Below are 25,864 nucleotides of genomic sequence, written 5' to 3' on the forward strand. Positions count from 1 at the left end.
GTGGGCGTGGCAGGGGAAGGATACTGTAAAATATCCAGTCAGAGGTGGTATCTGCCAGTTCTCTGAACTACTCAAAATTTCCACTACCAGTTCTCCAGAACTGGTCAGAACCCACTGAATACCACCTCTGAGTCTGTTGAACTGCCCACCTTGCATTGTTTTCAATGTATACCAAGAGGAATATTTTGTGTCCACTTTCATTTTCCCTCATTCAAATGATGACAGACACCCCATGCTCCATTCAAAAATGTGAGCAGTTCTTACTGTACTAGGAATATGCATATATGAAAACAGCTTATTTATCCTTAATTATACTGATATAGTCTACTGTGATTAGTAATACTTTTTCAAGTAGTAATTTGTGTCCTAAAAACAACCAAATTGGAAAATAAAAGTAATCTTTGAAGGCTGACCAGTGACAGCCAAAGGACTGGATGTGGTTTGAGGGCTATAAAATGCCCAGATCTGGTGTAAAGACTTCTTTCTGGGGAAACTTATAGTAATAGGGCTATATATTTCAGTCTAATTGTGAACAGCAATTAATTTCTTTTAATTTTTGTATTTGTTGTAGTGTATGTGTGTGAGTGTGTGTGTGTGTGTGTCTATGTGCATCTGTGTGTCTCTGTGCATGTTTGTGTAAAATATGTATACTTATACATACAGTATACAGACACAAACACCCAAACATTTCAGAACAGGTAAATAATTATTTGATTTTTATCCAATGTATCAACACCCCCCCCCCCCCCCAACCCCCCCCCCCCACCAATCAATCAATGGAGAGATTACAATGAACCAGCGTTACAATGAATGGACAGGGAAGAAACAGTGCAGTTCTGTGCAAGCTATGGGACAAACCAAAGAAATGCAACAAGAATGCAACTTGAATAAAGGTGGAGAAAGAAAAAAAGAAGGTGAAATGAAATGTAATGACATCAGAAATGGTAGAGAAAAGAGCAAGAAAGATCAAGAATTGGTTAGCAGATGAATTGCATTGAAGAATTGAAGATGAACTGCATGGTTTGGGGTTGAGATATCAGATCGGTTGGTACTCATCTATTAGCAAACAGTTTAATAAATGCAAATTATGCTCTGCAAAGAAGCTATTTAGCTGCTGAAAAAAGATGGCAGACTACAAACAACAGCATGACTTGAGGGCATTAAAAAGTTGTTTATTAAAAATGTTACTGCATATATATATATATATATATATATATATATATATATATATATATATATATATATATAATTACAAAAACATTTAAGAATATCTGTTTTATATACATACATACATACATACATACATACATACATACATACATACATACATGTCTATGTATCCCCTGGCAACTTAATATATAATAACAATAAGAAACTTAGGATAGGATAGGTTTCATAACTCTATACAATATTGGATATAAATCAAAGGGGATGTTACCTGAACTCTTCTGTTATACTTAAAGTGGTATGGACAAAACTACTCTTTCTACTGCCAGATATTAGTTTTGCTGTATGTGGGTGGGTGGATGTTTCAAGGACTACAGTGGCCAAACTATGCCCCCACTGAGCACAATTGGCTGGCATGCAGCTACATAATTGGAGATATCTGGAATCAATAAGGAATTCTAGCTTACCAGACAAGGCATAAGCTTCACAATGGAGTATGAATGTGTACTGTAGAGAAAAACCTTCAGTGAGATGCTGGATTTCAGTTAAGAAAGGAATTGCTTTGGGAACCATTTTTAGGATGATGAAAGTCTAAGGAAACTTTTTGGGATTTTAGGAGATGACTTTACAATATATTCTATTGCTGGTCCCTTGACACCATCAAATGTCAGCTGTGGCCCATTTTTGTTGTTTTTATTGTTTTAGGTATATTTTTGCTCTGCCTTGAGCTAACTATTGCAGACAGAGTTATTACTGTACCAAAAAAGTCATGGCATAGCAATAGAAAGAAGAACAACCTCCTGCTATTACCTTTCAATAACTGTGGATGTTCATAAGGTGAGCTTTACAGTGGTTGAATCTATCCATAAATGACCTGTGATGGTGCAGTGGTTATAACGCAGTATTGCAGGCTAATTAGGCTGACTGCTGACTGCCTGCAGTTCGGCAGTTTGATTCTCACTGACTCAAGGTTGAGTCAGCCTTCCATTCTTTCGAGGCCAGTAAAGTGATGAGCCAGATTGTTGTGGGTAATGTGCTGACTCTGTGGGTTGTAAAGCACTGTGAAGAGATATATGTCTAAATGCTATTGCTAAATGAAAGACAAGTTTGAAAATCTTTGTCAATCAGGGGTTGCAAGGATGCTCACTTTGTAGGTCTTGCCATGAATCTCTATTCTGTTCTGTTCTGTTTTGTTCTAGCCATATTCTTTTGCCTGTATCCTGACAAATGGTGCTGAAAGTCTAAGGAAAGTGGCTCAAAAGATCAACCCCCATCACTAAAGATCTCTAGATTTCAAAAAATAAGCCTAACCATCTATACTTTATGGGACAATCTCATCTGGGATTTTTGCATGTCTTATCCTGTTGTCCTTTCAGAAGGCCCTAATTGTCTTGGTTGCCCTAGTGTTTCAACCAAGAGTTTAGGAGACCTCTCCTCTGATGTTTTTTTTCCCCATGACTGAGATACATTGTGTGTACCTCAGGTGTCATTAATTATTGGTTGTAGTTAATGCTTTAATTCTTTTGTACCAGCCAGAACCACTGTTATAAGCAGTGGTGGGATTCCATTTTTTTTCCTATTGGTTCTATGAGAGAGCGCTTTGCACACGTGCACAGCAATCAAAAACCACCCTCTTTCAGCGCAGGTGATGTGAGCTGTTTTTAGCTCAGCTGAGGTGTGGTAATCAGCTCTGTTGCATGAATCAGCTGAGCTAAAAAAAAAAAAAAACAAAACAGGGAATATAGGACAGGATAGAGCAGGTGCGGGTGGGCGGGGCCAGCCAGAGGTGGTATTTGCTGGTTCTCTGAACTACTCAAAATTTCCACAACTGGTATGCCAGAACCAGTCCGAACCGGCTGAATACCACCTCTGGTTATGAGATGGGTAACTTTATAAATGATTTAAGCAACAAATATATTAGCATCACTTTATAAACAGCCATGGTAAATTTACTCTTTAAAACAATCAATAAAGTAATGGCAAAACATTCCCTTGTGCCTCTGTATTTCTCAGTGGTACCACAAAAGCACAGGATATAATTTTGGCATATTTAAATGCTGGAAAGATTTTTTTTTTTCAGTTTAAATTACGGGTTATGCCAGGAAAAAAAATCTCAAGGGGTGCATTCATGAAGAACTAACTGATTGAATTCTGGACAGTGATGATAAGCTGTGGATAAATATTTCACTTTGAGGTAAAGAATGTCATCAAAGTGTTCCAAGATGTAAAAAGACTGATCTTTGTGATTTGGGACAAAATATTGTTCCATTTAGAACAGAAATGCTACCGAAAGCCACATTATGGTTTTATATCTGCTCAATTGCAGCTTCTGTTGTTACTGTACTTTGGCAATTCATTGACTTTCAAGTGTATTTTTTTCACCAGTATCCCATCTCATCACTTAAGATGAAACATTTTCCAGTGACCCATATCCTAAGTCCATCTCTCCCATTGCTCTTTCTCAGCACCTGCTCTTTAGCTTCAGTAACAAATTGATTTTGCACATGCCTTTCTGATCCACAGACCATGCTAAATTCTTTGAAAGCTTTAAAGTTACATTTCAGGAATGTGAATGAAACTGAAATTCCAGCTCAAACAGAAAAGAAGAAAAATAGAAAGAAACATCCACATTTATAGCTAGTAACCACTGAGGAAACAATGTGTTTGTATGCCTATACACATACATATATACATGTAGTTTAGGATTGAACTGTGGAAGCCTAGCACTTGGTCATTTGTTCAGAGATTTCATTAACCAACTAGATAACATCATCAGTGTGAGTGAGTGTGGAGGTATTTTCTCTTTGGTAGCTCCTTGATTAGGGTATTGATTATAAACAGTGATTAATGTTAGACAGTCAATCAAACAGAAAACAATATCAAAGCTCATAAAGAACTTTAGTTCTATTGAACCGGAGGTATGGTAAAGAAGATAATTCACTGTTACTGAAAAGAAACGCCTGAGTTTAAGGAATATGATGGTATGACTTTGTTTTCTACTTCTCAAAAGAATCTGTATTCTAAAAATGAGACGCTGATGTAATATAGTGCTCTATGATCCAGATTTAATTGTGAGCTTACTGTGACTCAGTTCAGTATTGGTATTTCTACTTTTTATATGGATATTTCCTTCTGTTTATTATTTTTGTTAATTGTAATTTATTTTAACATCTAAAAACAATTTCAGTTTTCTTTCTTTAAGTATATTCAGGTTTTTTCCCCCCTATCCTTAAAAGTTCATATGAACTCTTATTCTGGGTAGTGGGATTTCACTCAAATATTACTGCTAAGCTGACACCACCTAACTTGTATCTGTGCATCTGTTTGGTTTTTATTTTTTGTTTTTCTTGCCAAAACTTAAGAACTTTATGGCATTTCTTATCATTGAACAATTAGTAGGGCTCAATATTCCAGTCACTATGATATTATATAATATCTCCTCTCCTCACCTCACCTTAGCCATTCCAAGAAATTCTGAGAGGCTTACAAGCACAAAGCAATAAAAACAATTAACAACATACACCCTGGCTCAACATAACCAGGTGGCAAGTTAAAGACACCCCACAGACAAACAGCCTTGGGGACTCCAGTTGTTTTTGAAATTCACAAGAAGCCTTATCTCATGCAGACCCCTAGCCTTCCTGTTCCCATTCTTGCATATTTGTCCTATTTATTGTTATTTGGTGGCATCATATTTTTAAAAGAGAGAGAGGGGAAAAATACTGTAGCATTTCCTTAAGAGGTAAACAGTTTTAGAAACTAAACATTTTAAGAAAGGAATATTGATTGACAAGGCTCCAGTGACTTAATACATTTGAGAATTCATTACTAATGTATTGATTGCTAATCAAATTCAACAAATGTGATAGGAGGTAGACTGCTTGTACTGTAATCATCTCCAGCAAGAAGGATCAAGATCTAGTGACAATTATGATAAAGGATTCAGACCACAACCAGTTACAGTAATATTCCAACAAAAGCTACATTTATCTTTCTAGTAATTCAATGGTGATTAAGAAATCATCACCAGATGTTATCCACTATTTATAGTGACATGGCAATAGATACAGTTCAACATGCCTTAGAAACCTTTGATGATATTCCAAAGGCATTTCTGTCTAAGGAAATCTTTTTGTCAGCTTGAAAGAGCTCAACATACTTATAAACACTTATCAACATACGTAACACTTATAAAGCAAGCCAGCAATTCATGGTGAATTATTTATTCGGGGAATTTGCATCTTTTTTTCATTGATTCTTCTTCTGAAGTTTTCAATTCTATTTCCATACATATCGATGTTTACATACTTACAATGGCTTTGCATGGACTTACACTGAATCATATATTGGAATTCCATGCATCTGTATTTAGATATGTCAGTCATGAGAGCTGAGAATTGTGATTCTCAGGAATATTTCCTGAGTAAACTTCTGCACATTGACACTTCCATCCTGTAAGTGGATTATAAAGTGCTACTTTAATTGATTTACCTTTTCCCCTGGCAACACACTTAGCATTCAAATATATTCCAGTTTCTTTTACATATTAGATAGTTTCAAATCTAGTAAACTTATTTACTGTTTATTTAGGCAGATGTTGTTTAATAATATTAAAGGTATTGTTGCAGTATGCAAGTTAATTCAATCAAGCTGCCTTTTGCAATTGACTGATGGTGGTTTTGTCAGTGCCAATGGTGTTCAATGTTTTGGAATTGCACTCTTACAATTGATACTAACTTTGCTTTCATTTGCAACAGCTGTTCTATATTTATTTCCAGGTTTTTATATTTAGTTTCCCTGAGTTGAAATTGGTCTACTCCTAAGACCTTGAAAATTTAGTATTGTGCCTGAGATTGGTGGTCTGAGGCATGTGATAGAACCCATATCCTATGTGTATAATTATTTTTAAGATACTGTAGGCCACTATAAAGGAAGGAAGGAAGGATTTCAGTCAGACTTGTGAAGTCTGTTTCCTGATCTGCCCTAATTCAAAGAGTTGTCAGGTAAGTTTCTTCAATTCAGTCCAATTCCCTTCATAATAGAAATGTTGGACCATTGCTGATTTCTTCTCCTACTTTGGAAAGGAAAAAAAACCAAACATGGGAAATATCAGAGGAAACTAGGAGAAATGAGCACTCCCCATTGGCTGAATGGGTATTAGAGGGTGTGCCCTGCCAATGCATACATTAACTAAAAGAATAGCTAACTGGATCAAAACAAAACAAAAACAAACAATATATACTTTGCGTTTAGGAGTGGGAGCAATTGTCACACAATCTTAACTCATCATCTTATAAAGAAAAACACCTGGTAAAATGAATAAAATACAGAACTTTGCATATGAATAGATTTGTTTCTCTGCCTGAATTGTCAAATAAGACAGAATAGTTTTCTGTGACTTTTCTGCAGTTGGATAAGAGGCTGTGAAGATGAAAATATTTGGAAATATATTTATGTATCACTTTCTGGGATTTTAGGAGATGACTTTACAATGCTTATTAGAATGTTCACCAAAGAGGTTATGCACACTGAAGCCAAGGTGATGGAATTCACCACAAAGAAGAGGGAGTCAAGCTATTATCCAAAGCATCTGAGGGTAGGACAAGAAGCAATAGGTGAAACAAATCAAGGAGAGAAGCAATTTAGAACTAAGAAGAAATTTCCTGACAGTTAGAACAATTAATCAGGGGAGCAACTTACCCCCAGAAGCTGTAAATGCTCCAACACTAAAAGTTTTTAAGACGAGATTGGATAACCATTGTCTGAAGTAGTATAGAGTTTCCTGCCTAAGCAGGGGATTGGACTAGAAGACCTCCTAGGTCCAGTGGTGGGATTCAAATAATTTAACAAGCGGTTCTCTGCCCTAATGATTTCTTCCAACAACCAGTTCACCAAATGCTCAGAAAGTTAACAACTGGTTCTGCCGAACTGGTGCGAAGTGGCTGAATCCCTCCACTGCCTAGGTCCCTTCTATTCTATTCTATTCTATTCTATTCTATTCTATTCTATTCTATTCTATTCTATTCTATTCTGTTCTGTTCTGTTCTGTTCTGTTCTGTTCTGTTCTGTTCTGTTCTAGCCATATTCTTTTGCCTGTATCCTGACAAATGGTGTTGACAGATGAGGCACATTACCTGAAATGTATGGGAGAGGCTATACTGTTGATATATGTGAGAAAGCAGTACTTTCTATGGTGCAAAAAAAATGAACTGGTTGGGTCCTTAATTAAGATTTCTACCCATGTCATGCTTGCCTGTATATGTGCAGGATAAAAACAGGAGAAATGTATACTGCTTTTAGCCTTTTTTCAATGCTACGTTTTATAATCCTTTTTATACTCTGTTATATGCCATAGCTTCCAGCCAAAGGCAGAATCACTTAGCTAAGCTAGGATTCAAAAGAGAAATGTAGAGCTAGCCTTCTCAACTACTTTGCTAGAAATTAAGAGTGAACAGTTTGGGACAGTGAGACAGAGGTGGTATTCAGCAGGTTCTGACAAGTTCTGGAGAACTGGAAGTGGAAATTTTGAGTAGTCCAGAGAACCAACAAATACCACCTTGGACTGGAGATTTTACAGTATCCTTCCCCTGCCACGCCCACCAAGCCACGCCCACAGAACCGGTAGTAAAAAAATTGAAACACACCACTGCACTGAGACCATATGTGACCTCCAACTACCTTTTACACATCTAGATCAAAAGAAAAACCAAAAACTCATAACAGCCATATAATGATTTCTGGTTCCAGATACAGCAACCTTACTTCCAATTCCTCTTTTTTTTTTTTACACTTCCAAAAATCCCTCCTATGTCTATAACTGAACTATTTTGAAATGGAAACTGTTAGCATCAGTGAAAGAAAAGAGGTTTAATGTACTTTAAATAAGACAATCCCTGACTCTAAAACCAGAAAAAGTACTGGTTCCTCCCAATTTTATCATTTAACTTTCCCATTTGACTTCACAGCCCAAATGACTGTAGGTAATACAAGACCACCTACATTTATTATAAGTTGAAAAATTACGATAGCTTTCTTCCTTGCTTAAAAAATACATTTAAGAGGATTTGCATGTATGTTTGAGAGACAAAGTTACTGAAAAAGTCCAGAATGCATTATGTTAACTAACTGATTAAAAAACTAAGAAATTATTCTTATTATTCTTATTAATATTAATAATAATAATATTAATAATATTATTAATAATATTAATGTTAATATTGTTAATATTGTTAATATTAATAATAATAATAATAATAATAATAATAATAATAATAATAATAATAATAATAATAATAATAATAATAATAATAATAATTTGTACATCCTTTTTTGTAGCCTTGTTTTTCTGGTTCTGCTTTGTGGTAGCAGTTCATTACAGTGCAATTCTCTGACGTGATGTATTTCTGCTCTTCTGAGGTTGTTCAGCTTCCAGTAACCCTGCAGGCCCATGCCCTGGTTGCTCAGCTATGGGACTCGTGGCCTGTAGCCCACTTGTCGATGGATACCCAGGTTTCCCCAACACCCAATGCACTCAGTTCTGCTCCTTGGTCTAGACCTAGACCTCTCTGACATGGTTGGACCTGCTGTTAGTTTGCCAGCACAGCTCTAAGCTTCATTGCAGCAGTTAAGCCCTGCCACATCAAGGCGGCACCACGTGGGTTGAACCAGATTTGATGGAGGTCAACAAGAGGAAGCTGCTCAAAGTGCAGCAAACCAAGAATCAATATAGGAAAACAGTGATGCAAACTTGGACTGACAGCTGGTGTAACAAAGCACTGCATGGACAGTTCCTTGAAGAGATCCAAGGAAAAATAAATAAGAAAAAGACCTGGTTATGGCTGACCAACGGAACTAAAGAAAGAAACAGAAGACCTGGTTCTTGCAGCCCAAGAACAAGCCATCAGAACGAATGTAATCAAAGCCATAATAGAAAAATCTGCTGATGACCCCATATACAGACTCTGCAAAGAAGCGGATGAAACCATTGATCACATAATGAGCTGTTGTAAGACAATCACTCAGACTGACTACAAACAATGTCACAACACAGTCGCTCAGATGGTCCACTGGAATTTGTGTCACAACTACCATCTGCCTGTAGCAAAGAACTGGTGGGATCATAAGCCTGAAAAAGTGGTCAAAAATGAGCATGCAAAACTACTGTGCGACTTCTGAATACAGACTGACAAAGTTTTGGAACACAATACCCCAGATATCACGATTGTGGAGAAGAAAAAAGTGTAGATCGCTGACATTGCCATACCTGGTGACAACAGAATTGACGAGAAACAACTTGAAAAAGTCACCAGATATCAGGACTTGAGAATCGAACTGCAGAGACTCTGGCATAAACCAGTTCAGGTGGTTCCAGTGGTACTCGGCACACTGGGTGCTGTACCTAAAAACCTAGGCAAGCACTTTAAAACAATTGGCACTGACAAGATCACCATTGGTCAGCTGCAGAAGGCCACTTTACTGGGATCTGCTCGCATAATCCACCAATACATCACACAGTCCTAAACAAGTGTTGCGAAGTGTTCCACTAGTGATTTGTAATAGGAAACCCAGCATATTTATCTTGTTTGCTGTGTATACTGTCATTTTTTGTGTCAATAATATAATAATAATAAATAATAATAATAATGATGATGCAACAATATGTTCTTGAAATAAAAAAGTATTGTGGGAAACATTTCATAAGAAATATAATTCATCCTTGAGCCTCTTCTTTTTGTTACTTATTTAAAGTGCTTATACATCCCTCTAGTCAATCAACTCTGAGCAATATACTACCTTCTCACAAATTAAGAAAGAAAGAAAGAAAGAAAGAAAGAAAGAAAGAAAGAAAGAAAGAAAGAAAGAAAGAAAGAAAGAAAGAAAGAAAGAAAGAAAGAAAGAAAAGGAATTACACAAGTGAAGATAAATTAATTAACTTTGACTAGTTACAAGTCAAAGAGTACAAGTTAAAGTCCACTAGAGGTGGACAGTCAATTAATCTTTATTTCAGGTTAGTCGAGTCTCTTTGAAGTTGAGCTCACTCCTGAGATCAACATAACCATACTAAATGTTATGCTAAATGTTACTGCTTCTGTCTCCTCACCTTACTCTTTCGTCTAAACCGCTGTAGGAGCCTGGTGTTGTTATTTTCTGTAGAGCATCTCTCTCAACATCTTCCCTAAAGAGCTATGTTTTCTGAAATATACCATTGGAGCAATGGTGGGATTCAAATTTTTTACTACCGTTTCTGTGGCCATGGCTTGGTGGGCATGGCAGGGGTAGGATACTGTAAACTCTCCAGTCAGATATGGTATTTGTCGATTCTCTGAACTACTCAAAATTTCCACTACTGGTTCTCCAGAACTGGTCAGAACCTGCTGAATACCACCACTGCATTGGAGGAGTTCATACATGAAGTCATCTCATAAGATTCAATTGAAACATGAGAAGCTCAGGATTTTACAGGCTATGGGAGAAAATCAGGGGTGGGATGCTACCGTTCTGCCTGGTTCTATAGAACTGATAGCTCTGAAGAGCAGCAGAAACTGAAACGGTTCTGTGTCTGCCGCTTTTTGGCCCACACACCTGCCCTGGCTCTTACCTGTCATTTATTTCCTGCTTTTTCAACCTCAGCTGCTTGCCTTGAAAAAGCAGTAAAAAAAGTGGCTTTTGAAATACTGTGCACCACGCATAGTGCTCATCAGCTGTCCTGGTGGCCCAGTTTAAGGTTTAATTACACACGTACACGTGTGTGCGCAAAACATAATCACTGAACTGGTAGTAACACCAGTTGAATCCCACCCCTGGAGAGAATAATATTAAAAACAGAACTTCCAGAAACATCTTTTGGCTATCTTATAAAATTGTATTCCACCAATGGAAATGCCACTAATATTTTCTCCTGTTTTGGAGTAGGGTTGGGGTTGGAGATAGGGAATCCTTTATCAATAGCCTGAAAGAAAGTGTAGAAAATAAAACTGAAAGGAAATGCTCACTGTAAGGCTAATCACAAACATTCCTATAATAAGAATTGAGAGCAATGGTAATAACAGCTGCTATTATTTAGTATTGCATATTTAAAGTAACGTATACAGATTGAAATGCAGCTAATGTTTAAGAAGTTTCCATTTTTAATGTTTTGGTTCCTTGTAATTTGAACCTGGGATTTAAGAGCTAAAAGAAGGTGGATTACATACACATGTATATACCCCCACTACAGGTTTTGTTTTTGCTTATTTTAAAAAAATAAGAAATGCATATACATTCAGATGAGAAAAAGCTTTTAGCAAGAAATGGATTGCACAGATTTACATAACTGGAAACTCAACATCTGCCAGAAGAATGGCAATTTCAGTGAAAGCATTTTCTAACTTTATAGTTGGAGAAGAGATTTTAGATTCTCAGAAGTAACTAACTGTTTGTCAGTCAAACATTGAAATCATTGAATATAATGATTTTTTTCATGGAACATTAAAAGATGGAATAGAAGAACTAAAAGAAGGTAGATTACCTGCACAGAGACACAGATACTCAGATACAGGATTTTGTTTTTGTTTTTAATAAGAAATGCATGTACTTTCAAATGAAAAAGCTTTTAGCAAGAAATGGATTGCACACATTTATCTAAGTGGAAATTCAACATCTGCCAGAATAGCAATTTCACTGAAAACACTTCTTCATTTTGTAGTTGGAGAAGAGATTCTAGATTCTCAAAGATCACTATGCTTTTCGCAGTCAAATTTTGAAATTATTGGACAAAAAGAATAATAATTTATAGTTCAAATAAAGAAAAATCAAGATAATTTTGCTAATCTTTTTGGATTCTAAAAGGATCAAATAACAGCAGCTGGAGATTTTTACTTCTTTTTCTTTTTTCTGGATCGAATGAGGAGACCACATCTTTCTCTTTCTGTCTGGGCCACTTTTTACAGAGGCACGACTGAGAGCATTTTAACAAATTGCATCACAGTTTGGTGGTAGCAGTGCCTCAGATAGAAGGGCTATGCATTACAGAGAGTGGTAAGGACAGCTGAGAAGATTATAGGAAGCTCACTTCCTGTTAGTCAGTGTTGTGAACTAAAGAAATGTATTTAATAAAGATTCATTTGCATAGCAGGATCGTAATCCTGCACTTCCTATTGGCCATATAATGGCAAGTTATGATTGGTTCATTCCGAGCAATCTGATTGGCTGTTGGCGGGCCGCGCCAAGATTCAAACGCTATAACGCTATCCATTGGTTATCCGGATAGCAGCTTACTCTATAAAAGAGTGACTGCTAGCCGGGTTTTTTTGTCTCTGTTATGCTTGTGAATAAAGAGCTGAAGTTCACGGTTTACAGTCTGGTCTCCGTTCATTAAACCCATGCCTCAAACTTAACACTGGCGACGAGGATGGGATGCGGAGACAAAAGAGCTGACTAAACCCTACAGAGCACCAACCGAAGCACGTGGCTGAGAGCGCAACTACATCAGCAGGATGTCAGGTGGCACTATACCACCCGCTCCTTTTGACCCAGAAAAGGAAGACTGGGAGTCGTATATGGATCGGTTTCAAATGTTTCTAGAAACCAACAATTTGAAAGACGCTACACCCGGAAAGAAGCGGGCGGTGTTCTTGACCCATTGTGGACCGGCCGTTTTTAAGATGGCGAAAGCGCTCGCGAAACCAGCTGAGGTGAAATCAATGGATTGGGACAACCTCGAACCTATCCTACGGGCTCACTATGCCCCTTCCGTACCAATGTTGGTCCGGAGACACGGATTTTATCAACGGGATCAGCGGAAGGATGAAAGTATTGCAGACTTCATCGCTGATCTTAGAAACCTGGGAGGCCTCTGTGGTTTTTCAGACCTAGAAGAAGCTATGCGAGACCGCATAGTTCTGGGATTAGATGACCACACAGTACAGAGCAAGATCATGGCAAAAGGGGACATCGGTCTTGCAGATGCCATTGCAGACACTATTGCAGCAGAGGCAACCAAGAAGTCGGCCGCTCGAATGCGCCGCACCAACGCACCGCTCTGTCAATTCGCCCGTGAAGCCTCGCCTCAACTAGAAAGACACTCAGCAACAGCGCACCATGAGGACCTCGAGTCCCAGTCCGAGAGTGATGAAGAAGAGGTTAACAGACTTCGGGCCGAACGAGATCAACAAACTCTAAAATTTCAGCGCCCATGTGCGGGTTGTGGGGGAAACCACCTGCGATCCGGTTGCAAATTCCTCGACGCAATCTGCCGTTCCTGTGGGAAGAGAGGCCACATCGCACGGGTCTGCAGAAGTAAGAGGGAATCCAACACAAACAGAAAGGAGAACAACCTCCGCCAAATCACAGGGAACCTCCCTGCAAATCGGGATCGTTTGAATAACCAATGGAACAACCATGCCTACAGCAGCAAAACATCTGCTCTTCCAGCAAGACGAGAAGAGGCACGCCAGACTATTATTATCGGCCACGCTTCATCATTAGACAAACAAAAGATCCGAGTGGAAGTGGCCATCGAGAACCAACCTTGCCTGATGGAAGTCGACTCTGGATCGTCCCTCTCGATGGTTTCCTGGAAGACCCTTAAACAGCTGATCCCTGCCATCCGTCGTCAAGACCTCAGGACACAGAAAATCATCCTCAGAGATTACCAAGGGAACATGATCCCAGTCGTCGGAGTGAGTCAAGTCCAAGTATCTTTTAAAAATCGTGCCGTGTCACTCCCATTGACTATTGTCGATGGTGACCGGCCCAGTTTACTAGGCCTACAATGGTTCGCCCCACTCGGGATCGAGGTGGCCGGCATTCACCAGGCCGGAAGCGAGATTGGGAAGAGAGCATCGTCCAGGAATTCCACGATGTGTTTTCGGACAACTTAGGCAAGTACAAGGGGGCCCCTATATCCTTTAGCCTCAATCCAGAAGTAGCCCCTATCCGCCTTAAGCCTCGTCGGGTGCCGTTCGCCCTTAAACCCAAGATTGACAAGCAACTTGATAAGTTAATAGCCCAAGGGGTGTTGGAGCCTATTGACCATGCCCGTTGGGAAACCCCAATCGTAACCCCCATCAAACCGGATGGGTCGATTAGAATTTGTGGAGACTACTGCGCCACCCTGAACCACGCACTCCAACAGAGTGCTTATCCGGTGCCGGTGGTTCAACATCTTCTCCACTCCCTGGGCGGCGGGAAGATCTTCGCAAAGTTGGACTTAGCGCAAGCGTATCAACAACTACCCGTTGATGCGGAAACCGCAGAGGCACAGACTATCGTTACACACCGAGGTGCCTTTAAATGCAACAGACTCCAGTTTGGAGCGAGTGTAGCCCCAGGGATATTTCAGAGTCTAATGGAGAGACTTTTGCAAGGCATAAAAGGGGTTGTGCCGTATTTTGATGATGTTTTAATTGCTGCCCCTAATAGAGAAGAGCTTGAACGGTGTCTCAGACTAGTTCTGCATAGATTCAAAGACGCCGGCCTCAAGGTGAAAAAAATAAGTGTCAACTGTGTACTGAGCGGTGGAGTTTCTTGGGTATCTCCTCGATAAACAAGGGATTCACCCCACCGAGACCAAACTCAAAGCAATTAAAAACACCCCAAGACCTAAAAATAAGACTGATCTCCAGGCCTTCTTGGGACTCATTAATTTTTACAACATCTTCTTGCCTCACAAGGCAACAGTAGCCGAACCCTTACATCGACTTCTCGACAAGAAAGCTATTTGGGTTTGGGGTCACAAAGAGGAGCGCTCTTTCAGAAAGGTGAAAGACTTATTAACCTCCAACGCTGTGCTAATGCAGTACAACGAGACTTTGCCATTAAATATTATGTCCGACGCGTCACCATTTGGGGTTGGAGCCATTTTGAGCCACGTGTTACCAAACGGGAATGAGGCTCCCATTGCGTACTTTTCCCGCACATTATCAAAGGCTGAACGAAACTATAGCCAACTTGACAAAGAGGCTCTTGCTATTGTATCGGCCGTGAAGCGATTTCACGAATATGTTTACAGGCGGCCCTTTACTCTAGTTACCAACCACAAGCCTTTACTTGGCATTTTAGCAGGTGATAAACCAACGCTGCATATATTGCCGCCTAGAATGACTCGCTGGTCAGAATTCCTAGCAGCCTACAACTACGTACTGCAGCATCGCCCGGGGAAAGCCATTCCCCACGCTGACGCTTTGAGCCGTTCCCCACTTCTGGAAACCGTCAGCAACCCAGCTCCAACCCTCACTACGCTGCAAATTGAAACTCTCAACTCGCCGCCACTAACGGCAAGAGATATCGCCGCCGACACAAAACAGGACTCTATCCTCGCAAGAGTTCTCAGTTGGGTCGAACGCGGGTGGCCAGTCGAAGAAACCCCTGCCACTTTTGCACCGTTCAAACACTGGCAAACGGAACTATTTTCCCAGAAGGGCTGCATCCTATGGGAGATAGAGTCGTCGTGCCAGAGAGACTACAGCGACTCGTGTTGCAAACCCTGCATGAACGACATCCGGGCATCGTCCGCATGAAGGCTCTCGCTCGAAGCTACGCCTGGTGGCCAGGCATCGATAAACAAATTGAAGCCTGGGTAACCACGTGTAGAAACTGCCAAGAGGTCAGCAATGCCCCACCGAGAGCAATTCCCACCGAATGGGAAACTCCTCGAGGCCCGTGGTCCCACATCCACATTGATTTCGCGGGACCCACTAAAGGACACACCTTTCTTCTAACCGTGGATGCTTACTCCAACTGGCTCGAAATCCACAAGATGAAAAGCACGACTACTGACTCCGTTATTAAAAAAACTAGATAGATTATTTGCAACACACGGTTTCCCGGACGTTCTAGTTTCCGACAACGGACCCCAGTTCACGGCCCTCACCTTCGAACAATACATGGCGGACCGGGGCATCCGCCATGCCTTAACTTTGCTGGCTCACCCTGTGGTGAACGGTAGGGTGGAACGGATGGTCCAATTCGTTAAAAACACACTACAAAAAATGGATCCTGGGGACATCGACACTAGATTGAACAAAATACTCTTACTACAGCACATTACCCCCCACAGTGTCACCAACAAGACTCCAGCCGAACTTTTAATGGGGCGGAAGCTTCGCTCCCACCTCGACCGATTATACCCGTCTTATTCGCCAGAGAAACCTTGTGGATCCAGCGGAACGTACGCCAATTCAAGGTAGGCGACTTGGTCTATGCCAAAAACCTTTCCGGTGAACTGTTGTGGGTCCCAGCCACCGTAGTCTACCTCACTGGCCCTAGATCTTACCGCCTTAAAACGACAGATGGCAAGATATGGAAACGCCACATAGATCAACTTCGATCTCATTTACAACCCAATATCCGTGACCCCCCGGACTTCCAAACTCAAGGGGGAGGGAATACCGAGAGGGACGAAGGCCGTATAGATGACGACATAATCGAGGACAGATGGTCTCTAAACCGAATACTCGCGCCACCTGAAGAAGGTCCGGGATCGGGGGCATCCTCCCCGCAGAGGAACACCGTAGTGGAAACATGTCCGCCCGATCCAGGAGTGGACTTAAGGGACCCTGATAGTATCGAGAACAGCACCGCGGAATCAACCTCGTGCGAAGACGAGCCTTGCGTTCCACCGGAACCGAACTTTAAACAAAAACCGGTGGAACAGCGAAAATCAAATAGGCAGGTAAAACAACCTGCATACCTGCGTGATTACGTCACCACAGCCGTCAAACGGAACCCAGGGGGGAGGGGTGTTGTGAACTAAAGAAATGTATTTAATAAAGATTCATTTGCATAGCAGGATCGTAATCCTGCACTTCCTATTGGCCATATAATGGCAAGTTATGATTGGTTCATTTCGAGCAATCTGATTGGCTGTTGGCGGGCCGCGCCAAGATTCAAACGCTATAACGCTATCCATTGGTTATCCGGATAGCAGCTTACTCTATAAAAGAGTGACTGCTAGCCGGGTTTTTTTTTGTCTCTGTTATGCTTGTGAATAAAGTGAATACAGTCTGGTCTCCGTTCATTAAACCCATGCCTCAAACTTAACAGTCAGGATACTGCTTATAAGCACTATGGGCTTAGAGCTTGAAGTATTGTTAGAGACCTCACACACCCACTTCATGCTCTGTTTTGGCTGCTTCCCTTTGAGAGGAGGTTTTGAAGTATCTATAGCAGGACTACTAGATTCTGTGACAGCTTTGATCCTTATGCCATCCGTCTTGTAAATTCGCAGTATTCTCCCCCTCCCTGCTGTGTATATGTACACATTCAAACTAGACTGATGTTTCTTTGTGTCATATTTCTATTCTATTCTATTCTATTCTATTCTATTCTATTCTATTCTATTCTATTCTATTCTATTCTACTCTACTCTACTCTACTCTACTCTACTCTACTCTACTCTAGGGATGAAGTGGCTCAGTGGCTAAGATGCTGAGCCTGAGCAAAGTACATATATAATCAGATTCCGGCAGGGGTATGACATTGTCGATCAGAAAGGTCAGCAGTTTGGCGGTTCGAATCCCTAGCACTGCATGATGGAGTGAGCTCCCATTACTTGTCCTAGCTTCTGCCAACCTTGCAGTTTGAAAAAATGTAAAAAATGCAAGCAGAAAAATAGAGACCACTTTGGTGGGGGAAGGCACCTTTGGCATTTAGTCATGCTGGCCACATGACCACAGAGACTTCTTTGGACAGCGCTGGTTCTTCGGCTTTGTAACGGAGATGAGCATTGCCCCCTAGAGCCAGAAATGATTAGCATTTATGTGCAAGGGGAACCTTTACCTTACTCTGCTCTACTCTACTGTACTCTACTGTACTCTACTCTACTCTACTCTACTTTATTCTACTCTACTCTACACTGCTCTATTCTATTCTTACAGATATTAAATTGAATGATATATGGAGACTACTTCATCTCAACATACAAGCATTTATTTTTATTGATCCCATAGGACAGCAATCTCAAACCTTTCCAGCTTCACAGACTGGTGGCAGCAATGGAGGAAGCAGCAGGGGGAAGTGGGATGGTTTTGCTCATGCAACTTAATCCTATGCATGCACAATTGAAGTTTTGATGCTCGCCCACTACTTGTACAGGCCTGTACTGATCCACAGCCTATAGTTGGGGACCTTGTCAGTAGCGTACCTATTGTACCTATTGCAATGTATTTTACTGAGATTGAAGAACATATACCACTCACTTGGGTTTTCTTATATATATATATATATATAATATCTGTCTGTGTGTGTATCAATCGCTGTGTTGTGTTTGTCTAATTTATTAAACTTATTTGTTTTTCAATTATCAATTACTCTAGGTGGCTCACAACAAGAAGATAAATTAGATTAAAATCAAAAATATAGGCATTTCACTAATAAAAAGTGAGATTGCAAATGCTTTTTAAGATGAAATAAATCTTCATTAAATTTCAGGTGTACAATTTCAGTTGGCTGCACCCTTAAAAGGAAATCTATGGATGACTGATATAATGGCACCTAGTGCTAATGGAATAACAATAGAAGTACTACTGGAGATATGTCAGAATCTTATGAAACTGAAATCCTACCAGCTTCTTCATACTTACTTACCTACTTACTTATTTATTAAAATTATATGGTTGCCTATCTCACAAAAAATACTATTAGCATCATACAATTAATTAAAACAATATATATATAAAAATAATTGTTGAAAGTATAAAATGAAAAAAATCCCACAAGGCTTAAGAAAGCTTGAATGTTAAATCCAATAATGGAGCCATCTTAGAATTTTACAGATCCCTTGGGACCCTCAAACTCTTAGGATCTTACAGATCCCTTGGGACCCAAATGATGTAGCCAGGTTAATAGACTTTCCAAATATTAACAGGGATACAACTAAAGTTGTATAAGTTGAAAGTATAAAATGAAAAAATCCCACAAGGCTTAAGAAAGATTGAATGTTAAATCCAATAATGGAGCCATCTTAGAATTTTACAGATCCCTTGGGACCCTCAAAATCTTAGGATCTTACAGATCCCTTGGGACCCAAACGATGTAGCCAGGTTAATAGACTTTCCAAATATTGACAGGGATACAACTAACTTCACTTCAGGAGCTTAACTTAGAATGAGAAGATTCCATAAGGCCCACCTTCTGAGAATCACCAATTGTATTTCCCTAGTAAATGGCATCACATGCCTTGTCTACCAGATCTGTTGGGATTGGCAGAGAGAGTGGCAATCCTTCCCATAACCCAGCTTGAAGCCAAGAAGTTTTAAATTGGCATACTGATTTGGACCCAGAAGCAAAGTGGGTCCAACTATCAAACTGGATTAAAATATGAAGCTTATATCACTGACATTTTGAAGGATGGTAAATGTATCAAGTTATCTCCCAGTACTCTTGCTTATTGTAAATGTTGGTGCTAACCTTTTAACAGCTGCATTAGCTAGAAAATTGAGAAGATATTACCAGAAATAATTCATCCTGAACAGTCTAGTAGTGTCATGAAAGGGTGTCAAGTTTCAGATGAAACTCTTGATTGTTACAGTAACCTTGCAAATTGATGCAGATGAATAGTAATGTTGGCATTATTAAATGTGGAAAAAGCTTTTCATGTGGTTCAAATAGAATTTTGGGTGCATCTGTTGTACAAGATTTCCTTTTGAATGTATTAAATTACAATAAATTTTAATCCTCTGCCTTTGTAATTGTTAATAGGATTATTTCATTAGAAATTAAAATTCAAAGGACAACTTGTATTATTTTTAATTTGGTGCTGGTTATACATATTTCTTTGAATATGTGTATATAATTTAGATACCATGTTAAAGCTTATTTATAGTTTTGTTTATTTCTATCTCTAGGTGGCTTAGCATTTGTATGATAATGTTGCTTTTAGAAAAAAAAAGAGTCATTTCTCAGAGTTATTTGTAAGATGGATCAATATTCTCCTGCAGATGACAATATCTTTAATATTTGTTTTTTATTTGTTATTTGATATTTGCCAATCTTTGACCACCAAAAATTGATGTCCATATTAGAAGAAAGCTGAATAATACAATCTCTTCTGCCTTTCAGTGGTGTATGCTTATATCACCATTCATATTTCTAGCACATAAGATATGTATTAATTTGTACTGTTCATCACTGGCACAGTGATTATGTAAAATGTTTTTTCCTTAAAATGCCAGTTTGGCGTTTGATACATTGCATAGTACAAGTTGTAGCATAAAAAAAACAACAACTAAATAAGGGTCTGACTATGGAACATTATTTGGAAATTGTAAGTGTTTTAGAAATTAATAGCCAAATTTTTAACAAGGTCAGTCTAAGCCCAAAATGCTCAAGGCTGTATTGCTTATGTGTGCATATGACAAATCAAGTTGTCCTTCTATCACAAAGCCTTGAGAAGTCTGGAATAATAGGATCAGAACTTATTCTGTTTGCAATCCTTAAAATTTAAAAATCATTGTTGGAGGCTTCTCTGGGATCATGTTTGTAATTATTCAATACCCAATATATTTGTTTTCTCAAAATTGCACATATTTGAGCATTTACTCTTCTTCTTCTTAATGTTGTAACTCTTGCTTGTGTCAACAGTTACATCATATCAACACCATGACATTCTTTCATTGCTAGAAACTCAACTTTTGCCAAATTGCTTCTTATGGATTAATTTACTAAAAACAATCTGTTCTTTCTTTCTTGTATTCGATCAGTCATTCATTCACTGTCTTAAACTAATCATGTTTACACTGTGAGGCACTGCAAACAGCTGTTGTCTTTCAGTATGAAACATTAATTTAATCTTTAAAGATATAATGATAATCTAGCAGGGTTAATGCAAAATTTCAAGGCTGCCAAGCATTTGACTTTTGATCAATAACATATATTTTTCTTTGATATTTAATATGCATAGAAAATTATATTTACACTAAAATAATTGTAAAAGCAAACTTGGTATCATATATTTTGATTGAGTTGTGACAACAGTTTGAGAACATGTTGTTCTTTGTTGAACTTGTCAGAATGCAATCAATATCAAAGAAAACACATTAAAGGAAATTAAAAAATCAATCCCTAAAATTAAAAAAGACATAAAAATTTGTAGTTTTATTCATCTATTTACAGGATAAGACTTCTTTAAACAACTCCTATTTCTTTAGTGAGAATATTTTTTCTGCAGTTAATTTTGAAAAATCCCCATTATAGGATGAAAGATGTATTTATACAAGTATAAATGATTTAATCCACACAAAGTAGGCATTTTAGCAATGTGATTCATACCAACATGGTTTCATAAATAAATGTAGCCTAAATGTATATTCTCTAAAATTAATTTCTAAACCTATTTCCAACTTTATATTTTGATGGAAGTTTGATATGGAATAAGTCAGATCAGAAATAAAAAAACTCAAATTCTCCAGCTATCAATATACTTGAAAGATCAAATAGTTCATTGCAAGCTTCACCAGAATCAGTTTACAACTTCTCACTATGTACACTATACATTAGAGATGGAATCATTTTATAGATATTGTATTTTTCTAGAATATCCTAGGATCTGCTGTTCAGTATTGTGATGAGGACTTTCTAATGAATTTGATATTTAGGAAAAACTGTAGTTATTCAGCAAAGCAGAACATTTATTGTGAAGAAGAGTGGGAAACCCAGCAAAAATATATAGGGATTATATATTGAGAAGGACTACAAATTTATCCCCAACAAACCAAACCAAAACCCCCCAACCCCCCCCCCCCCCCCCCTCCCCCCTTACGGTATACAACTCCACCCACCCCCAAACCCCCCCCAACCTAAACCCAACAAACACCACAAGCAGACCGCCCCACCCCCCACACCAGGCAGGGCAACCCCCCCCTGTTTTTTTTTTTTCATAGCCCATCAATACACTATTATACTATCTTATTACAAAAAAAATATTGAGAAGGACTTTTTAATCAAATTTATTCTTAGGTTTAGCAGCTCTAGAAAGACAGACAGATAGACAGACAGACAGTAAGGAAATAATGAGTTATTTGCGTTATTGTGCATTTATTGAATGATTATTATTATTAACTCTCCTATATGGGTAGCCTTGAAAAGACGTAAGTCCTTTTCAAATCTGACATCAGGTAGGTCTTCAGTATTATTTGCAATGGATTGGTGGTCCCTGTTGTTCTGAGCTATTTTCTATCTTTAACTGCACTGCAAGGATAAAGTTATTTCAGCTTTTACTAAGACTTAATGACAGATAAGATTAATTCACCCATTCTGATTCATTTCTGCTCATCATGGTGAGGTGGTAATGTTCCTTCAGTAATTTTTTTTCCATTTATATCAAGCCTTCCATTTGCAAGTCCTATTCCTTCAGTTGAAATTTTACTTTTTAATAGTTTAATAGTTTATCCCCACCTTTTACATTTTAAAGTATACCCTGATACTCGGAGCAAGAAATGTATGATCTTTTGAATTAATAACATTTCACACTTTTTTCCCCCCTCTCTCTCTCATCCAGATGTATTTTACCTTTCTTTTTCTTCTGTTATGAATGTAATGGATGCTAATGAAATTCAGGGCTTCAGAAATGAAACATTTGCATGTGGGCCCTTTGAAATGTACAGGCCCTTTGTTCGTGTGCAGGTAATTTCTCCCCCCCCCCTCCTCTTTTTTTTTTTTAAAAAATATGTCTTGTTAGTGTTTTGAAATGGTTAGTTTTGCTTTCTACCCACCCACTCAATCTCAAAATGAAACAAATAGTTTCAGTGGTAAAGAACCAGGAGACCACTGTAACTCAGATAAAATCATTTGACCCTTGTATAAATACGTTTCATCTTCTGAATGTAATTATGGGAATGTAATGGGAATAAAGCTCAAATTAATTGCTTTTTCTATTATTCTTGGTGTCCTTGAGGGTTCTTCATGTGGTATTAATGGCACAGAAGAGAATTAATCACTATACTGTTCAGCACCCTTTCCCCCTCCTTTTTCTGATAACTTTCTATAAAGATCCTTTTCTTTGGTACCTATATTATATTGCTGGTCCCTTGACACCATCAAATGTCAGTGGTGGCCCATTTTTGCTGTTTTTATTGTTTTAGGTATATTTTTGCTCTGCCTTTGTCTAATACATGAGCTAACTATTGCAGACAGAGTTATTACTGTACCAAAAAAGTCATGGCATAGCAATAGAAAGAAGATCAACCTCCTGCTATTACCTTTCAATATCTGTGGATGTTGATAAGGTGAGCTTTACAGTGGTTGAACCTATCCATAAATGACCTGTGATGGTGCAGTGGTTATAACACAGTATTGCAGGCTAATTAGGCTGACTGCCGACTGCCTGCAGTTCGGCAGTTTGATTCTCACTGACTCAAGGTTGAGTCAGCCTTCCATTCTTTCGAGGCCAGTAAAGTGACGAGCCAGATTGTTGTGGGTAATGTGCTGACTCTGTGGACCACTCTGTGGGCTGTAAAGCACTGTGAAGAGATATATGTCTAAATGCTATTGCTAAATGAAAGACAAGTTTGAAAATCTTTGTCAATCAGGGGTTGCAAGGATGCTCACTTTGTAGGTCTTGCCATGATCTATAGCTGCTACAGTTACTATAAGATAATTTCCCCAAACAGACTATAAATACCTGGGAAGGTATTTATTAATTATTAATTATCAGATATAGAAACTCATAGCCTATAGGCTTCTTCCCATCCTATCTGCAATTCCCGGGATATCCTGAGATGTGATAACAGCATTGTGAGCAAAATAACTGATTTGGGGCATCACACATTTGTTTTTGAACCCTATTAAAATATGAATAAATTGAGGACATGAATTCTGAAAAGTGGAAAGGTACAATTCATCTCCCAAAACATTAAAATTTTTGCAGCAAAATGGCTGGATTCATGTAATGCAATGTTGAGGTCATTGTTAAAATAAGTTAAAATAAGGTAATGGTTAATCACAGTTTATCTTTAAAATAAAACTATCCTTTTCACTCTTCAAACATAACAAAAACTGAAACAAGGGACATTTTTGTAATCATTTCTGGAAGCATGTTTCTATATCATCTGACATGACTCCTGTAGATCTTTGGATAAAAACAAAGTTGGTCTGCAAAAAGTCTGTTCACTTGCATTCAGTAGGCTAAAATGAAGAAGCTGTAGGCCAGGGTTGTCAAACTTGCTGGCCACGCCCATGCCCGGTTTAGCAAAGGAGAAAAAAGTTGTGATATGTTACATGACGATGCTGTGATGATGTGAGTTTGACAGCCCTGCTCTAGGCAAAAGGAACAGTGGGAGGACAATTCCACAAGAAGGATATTCAGAGGACTTCTACCTGCTTTCAAGATGTAACTCTATGTCTGTGATGGTGAACCTATGGTGCCACAGGTGGCACACAGAGCCATTTGTGCGGGCACGTGAGCCCAGCCAAACTTACCTGAACTGTGCATATGCGCACCTCCCAGCTGATTTTCAGCCCATTTGAGGCCATTTTCACCCTCCCAGAGGCTTGAGGGAAGCGTCGGCAGGCTTGGGGGCTGAAAAATGGGCCTTCTAGAAATACCGGAAGTGCACATTTTCATCCTCCAAAGGGCCTCTGGAGCTTGGAGGAGGCCATTTTTGTTCCATACTAACAGGCTTGTAGGCCTGCATTCCTATTGGTCCGGAAGAGCCGGGCCGTGATTGGACGATATAAAGCAATCCTGATTGGTTCACATGTGGTTTGCCATGATTGGGTAAAACCAAGCGCGGCAAGCTCAAAAGGCTGTCATAGGCTGCCTAGCCGCGGCCAGCTCTATAAAAAGAGCTGCCGCGGCTAGGGTTGCCGTCTCAGAATCTGCTTCTTAAATAAAGAGCTGTTGTTCACTACTTGAGCCTCGTCTCTCTATGGGACCCACCGACCATACTTAACACTGGCGACGAGGATGGGATTCTGAGACAACTAGGCTGATTAGCACGTGGCAAACAGCACAGAGACGACTAGCGAAATGGCCAGCAGCACCATGCCACCCGCGCCATTCAACCCAGCCAGCGAGGACTGGGAGTCCTACATTGATAGCTTTCAAATGTTTTTGGAATCTAACAACTTAAAAGACGCTACCGGCAGCAAGAAGCGAGCGGTCTTTTTTACGCACTGCGGACCCGCCATTTTCAAAATGGCCAAGACACTAGCGAAACCCGCAGATCTCAAGACAATGGATTGGGACACCCTAGCTCCCATCCTCTGAAACCACTACGTCCGGCTGTGCCAACGCTCATCCGAAGGCATGATTTCTATCAGCGAGATCAGCGCGAGGGTGAGAGCATCGGTGAGTTCGTAGCCGACCTGAGGGACCTTGGAGGGTTGTGCGGACTTGCCAACCTGGACAAGGTCATGCGAGACCGGGTCGTCCTCGGCCTGAAAGACCCAACACTTCAAAGCAGATTAATGGCCAAGGGTGACATCTCCCTCACCGACGCCATAGCCGAAGCCACCGCAGCTGAAGCTACCCGTAAGTCAGCGGCACGAATGCGGCGTTCAAATGGAACCGACCGCCAATCAACCAGCGAGACGACTACCACACCAGAAAAAGTCGTGATCTCCACCCACCATGGCAACATCGAATCCCCTTCAGACAGTGAAGAGGAAGAAATTCACAGACTTCAATTGGAACGCGAGCGGCGAGACCGCGCGGTCGTAAGTCGGGATACCAATGCGCCGGCTGCGGAGGAAATCACCCGCATTCCGAATATAAATTCCT

The sequence above is a fragment of the Notechis scutatus genome, chromosome 1 (genome assembly GCF_049901735.1).
Source record: "Notechis scutatus isolate UNSWTSFEM ecotype Mainland chromosome 1, rNotScu1.2, whole genome shotgun sequence".
Taxonomy (NCBI): domain Eukaryota; kingdom Metazoa; phylum Chordata; class Lepidosauria; order Squamata; family Elapidae; genus Notechis; species Notechis scutatus.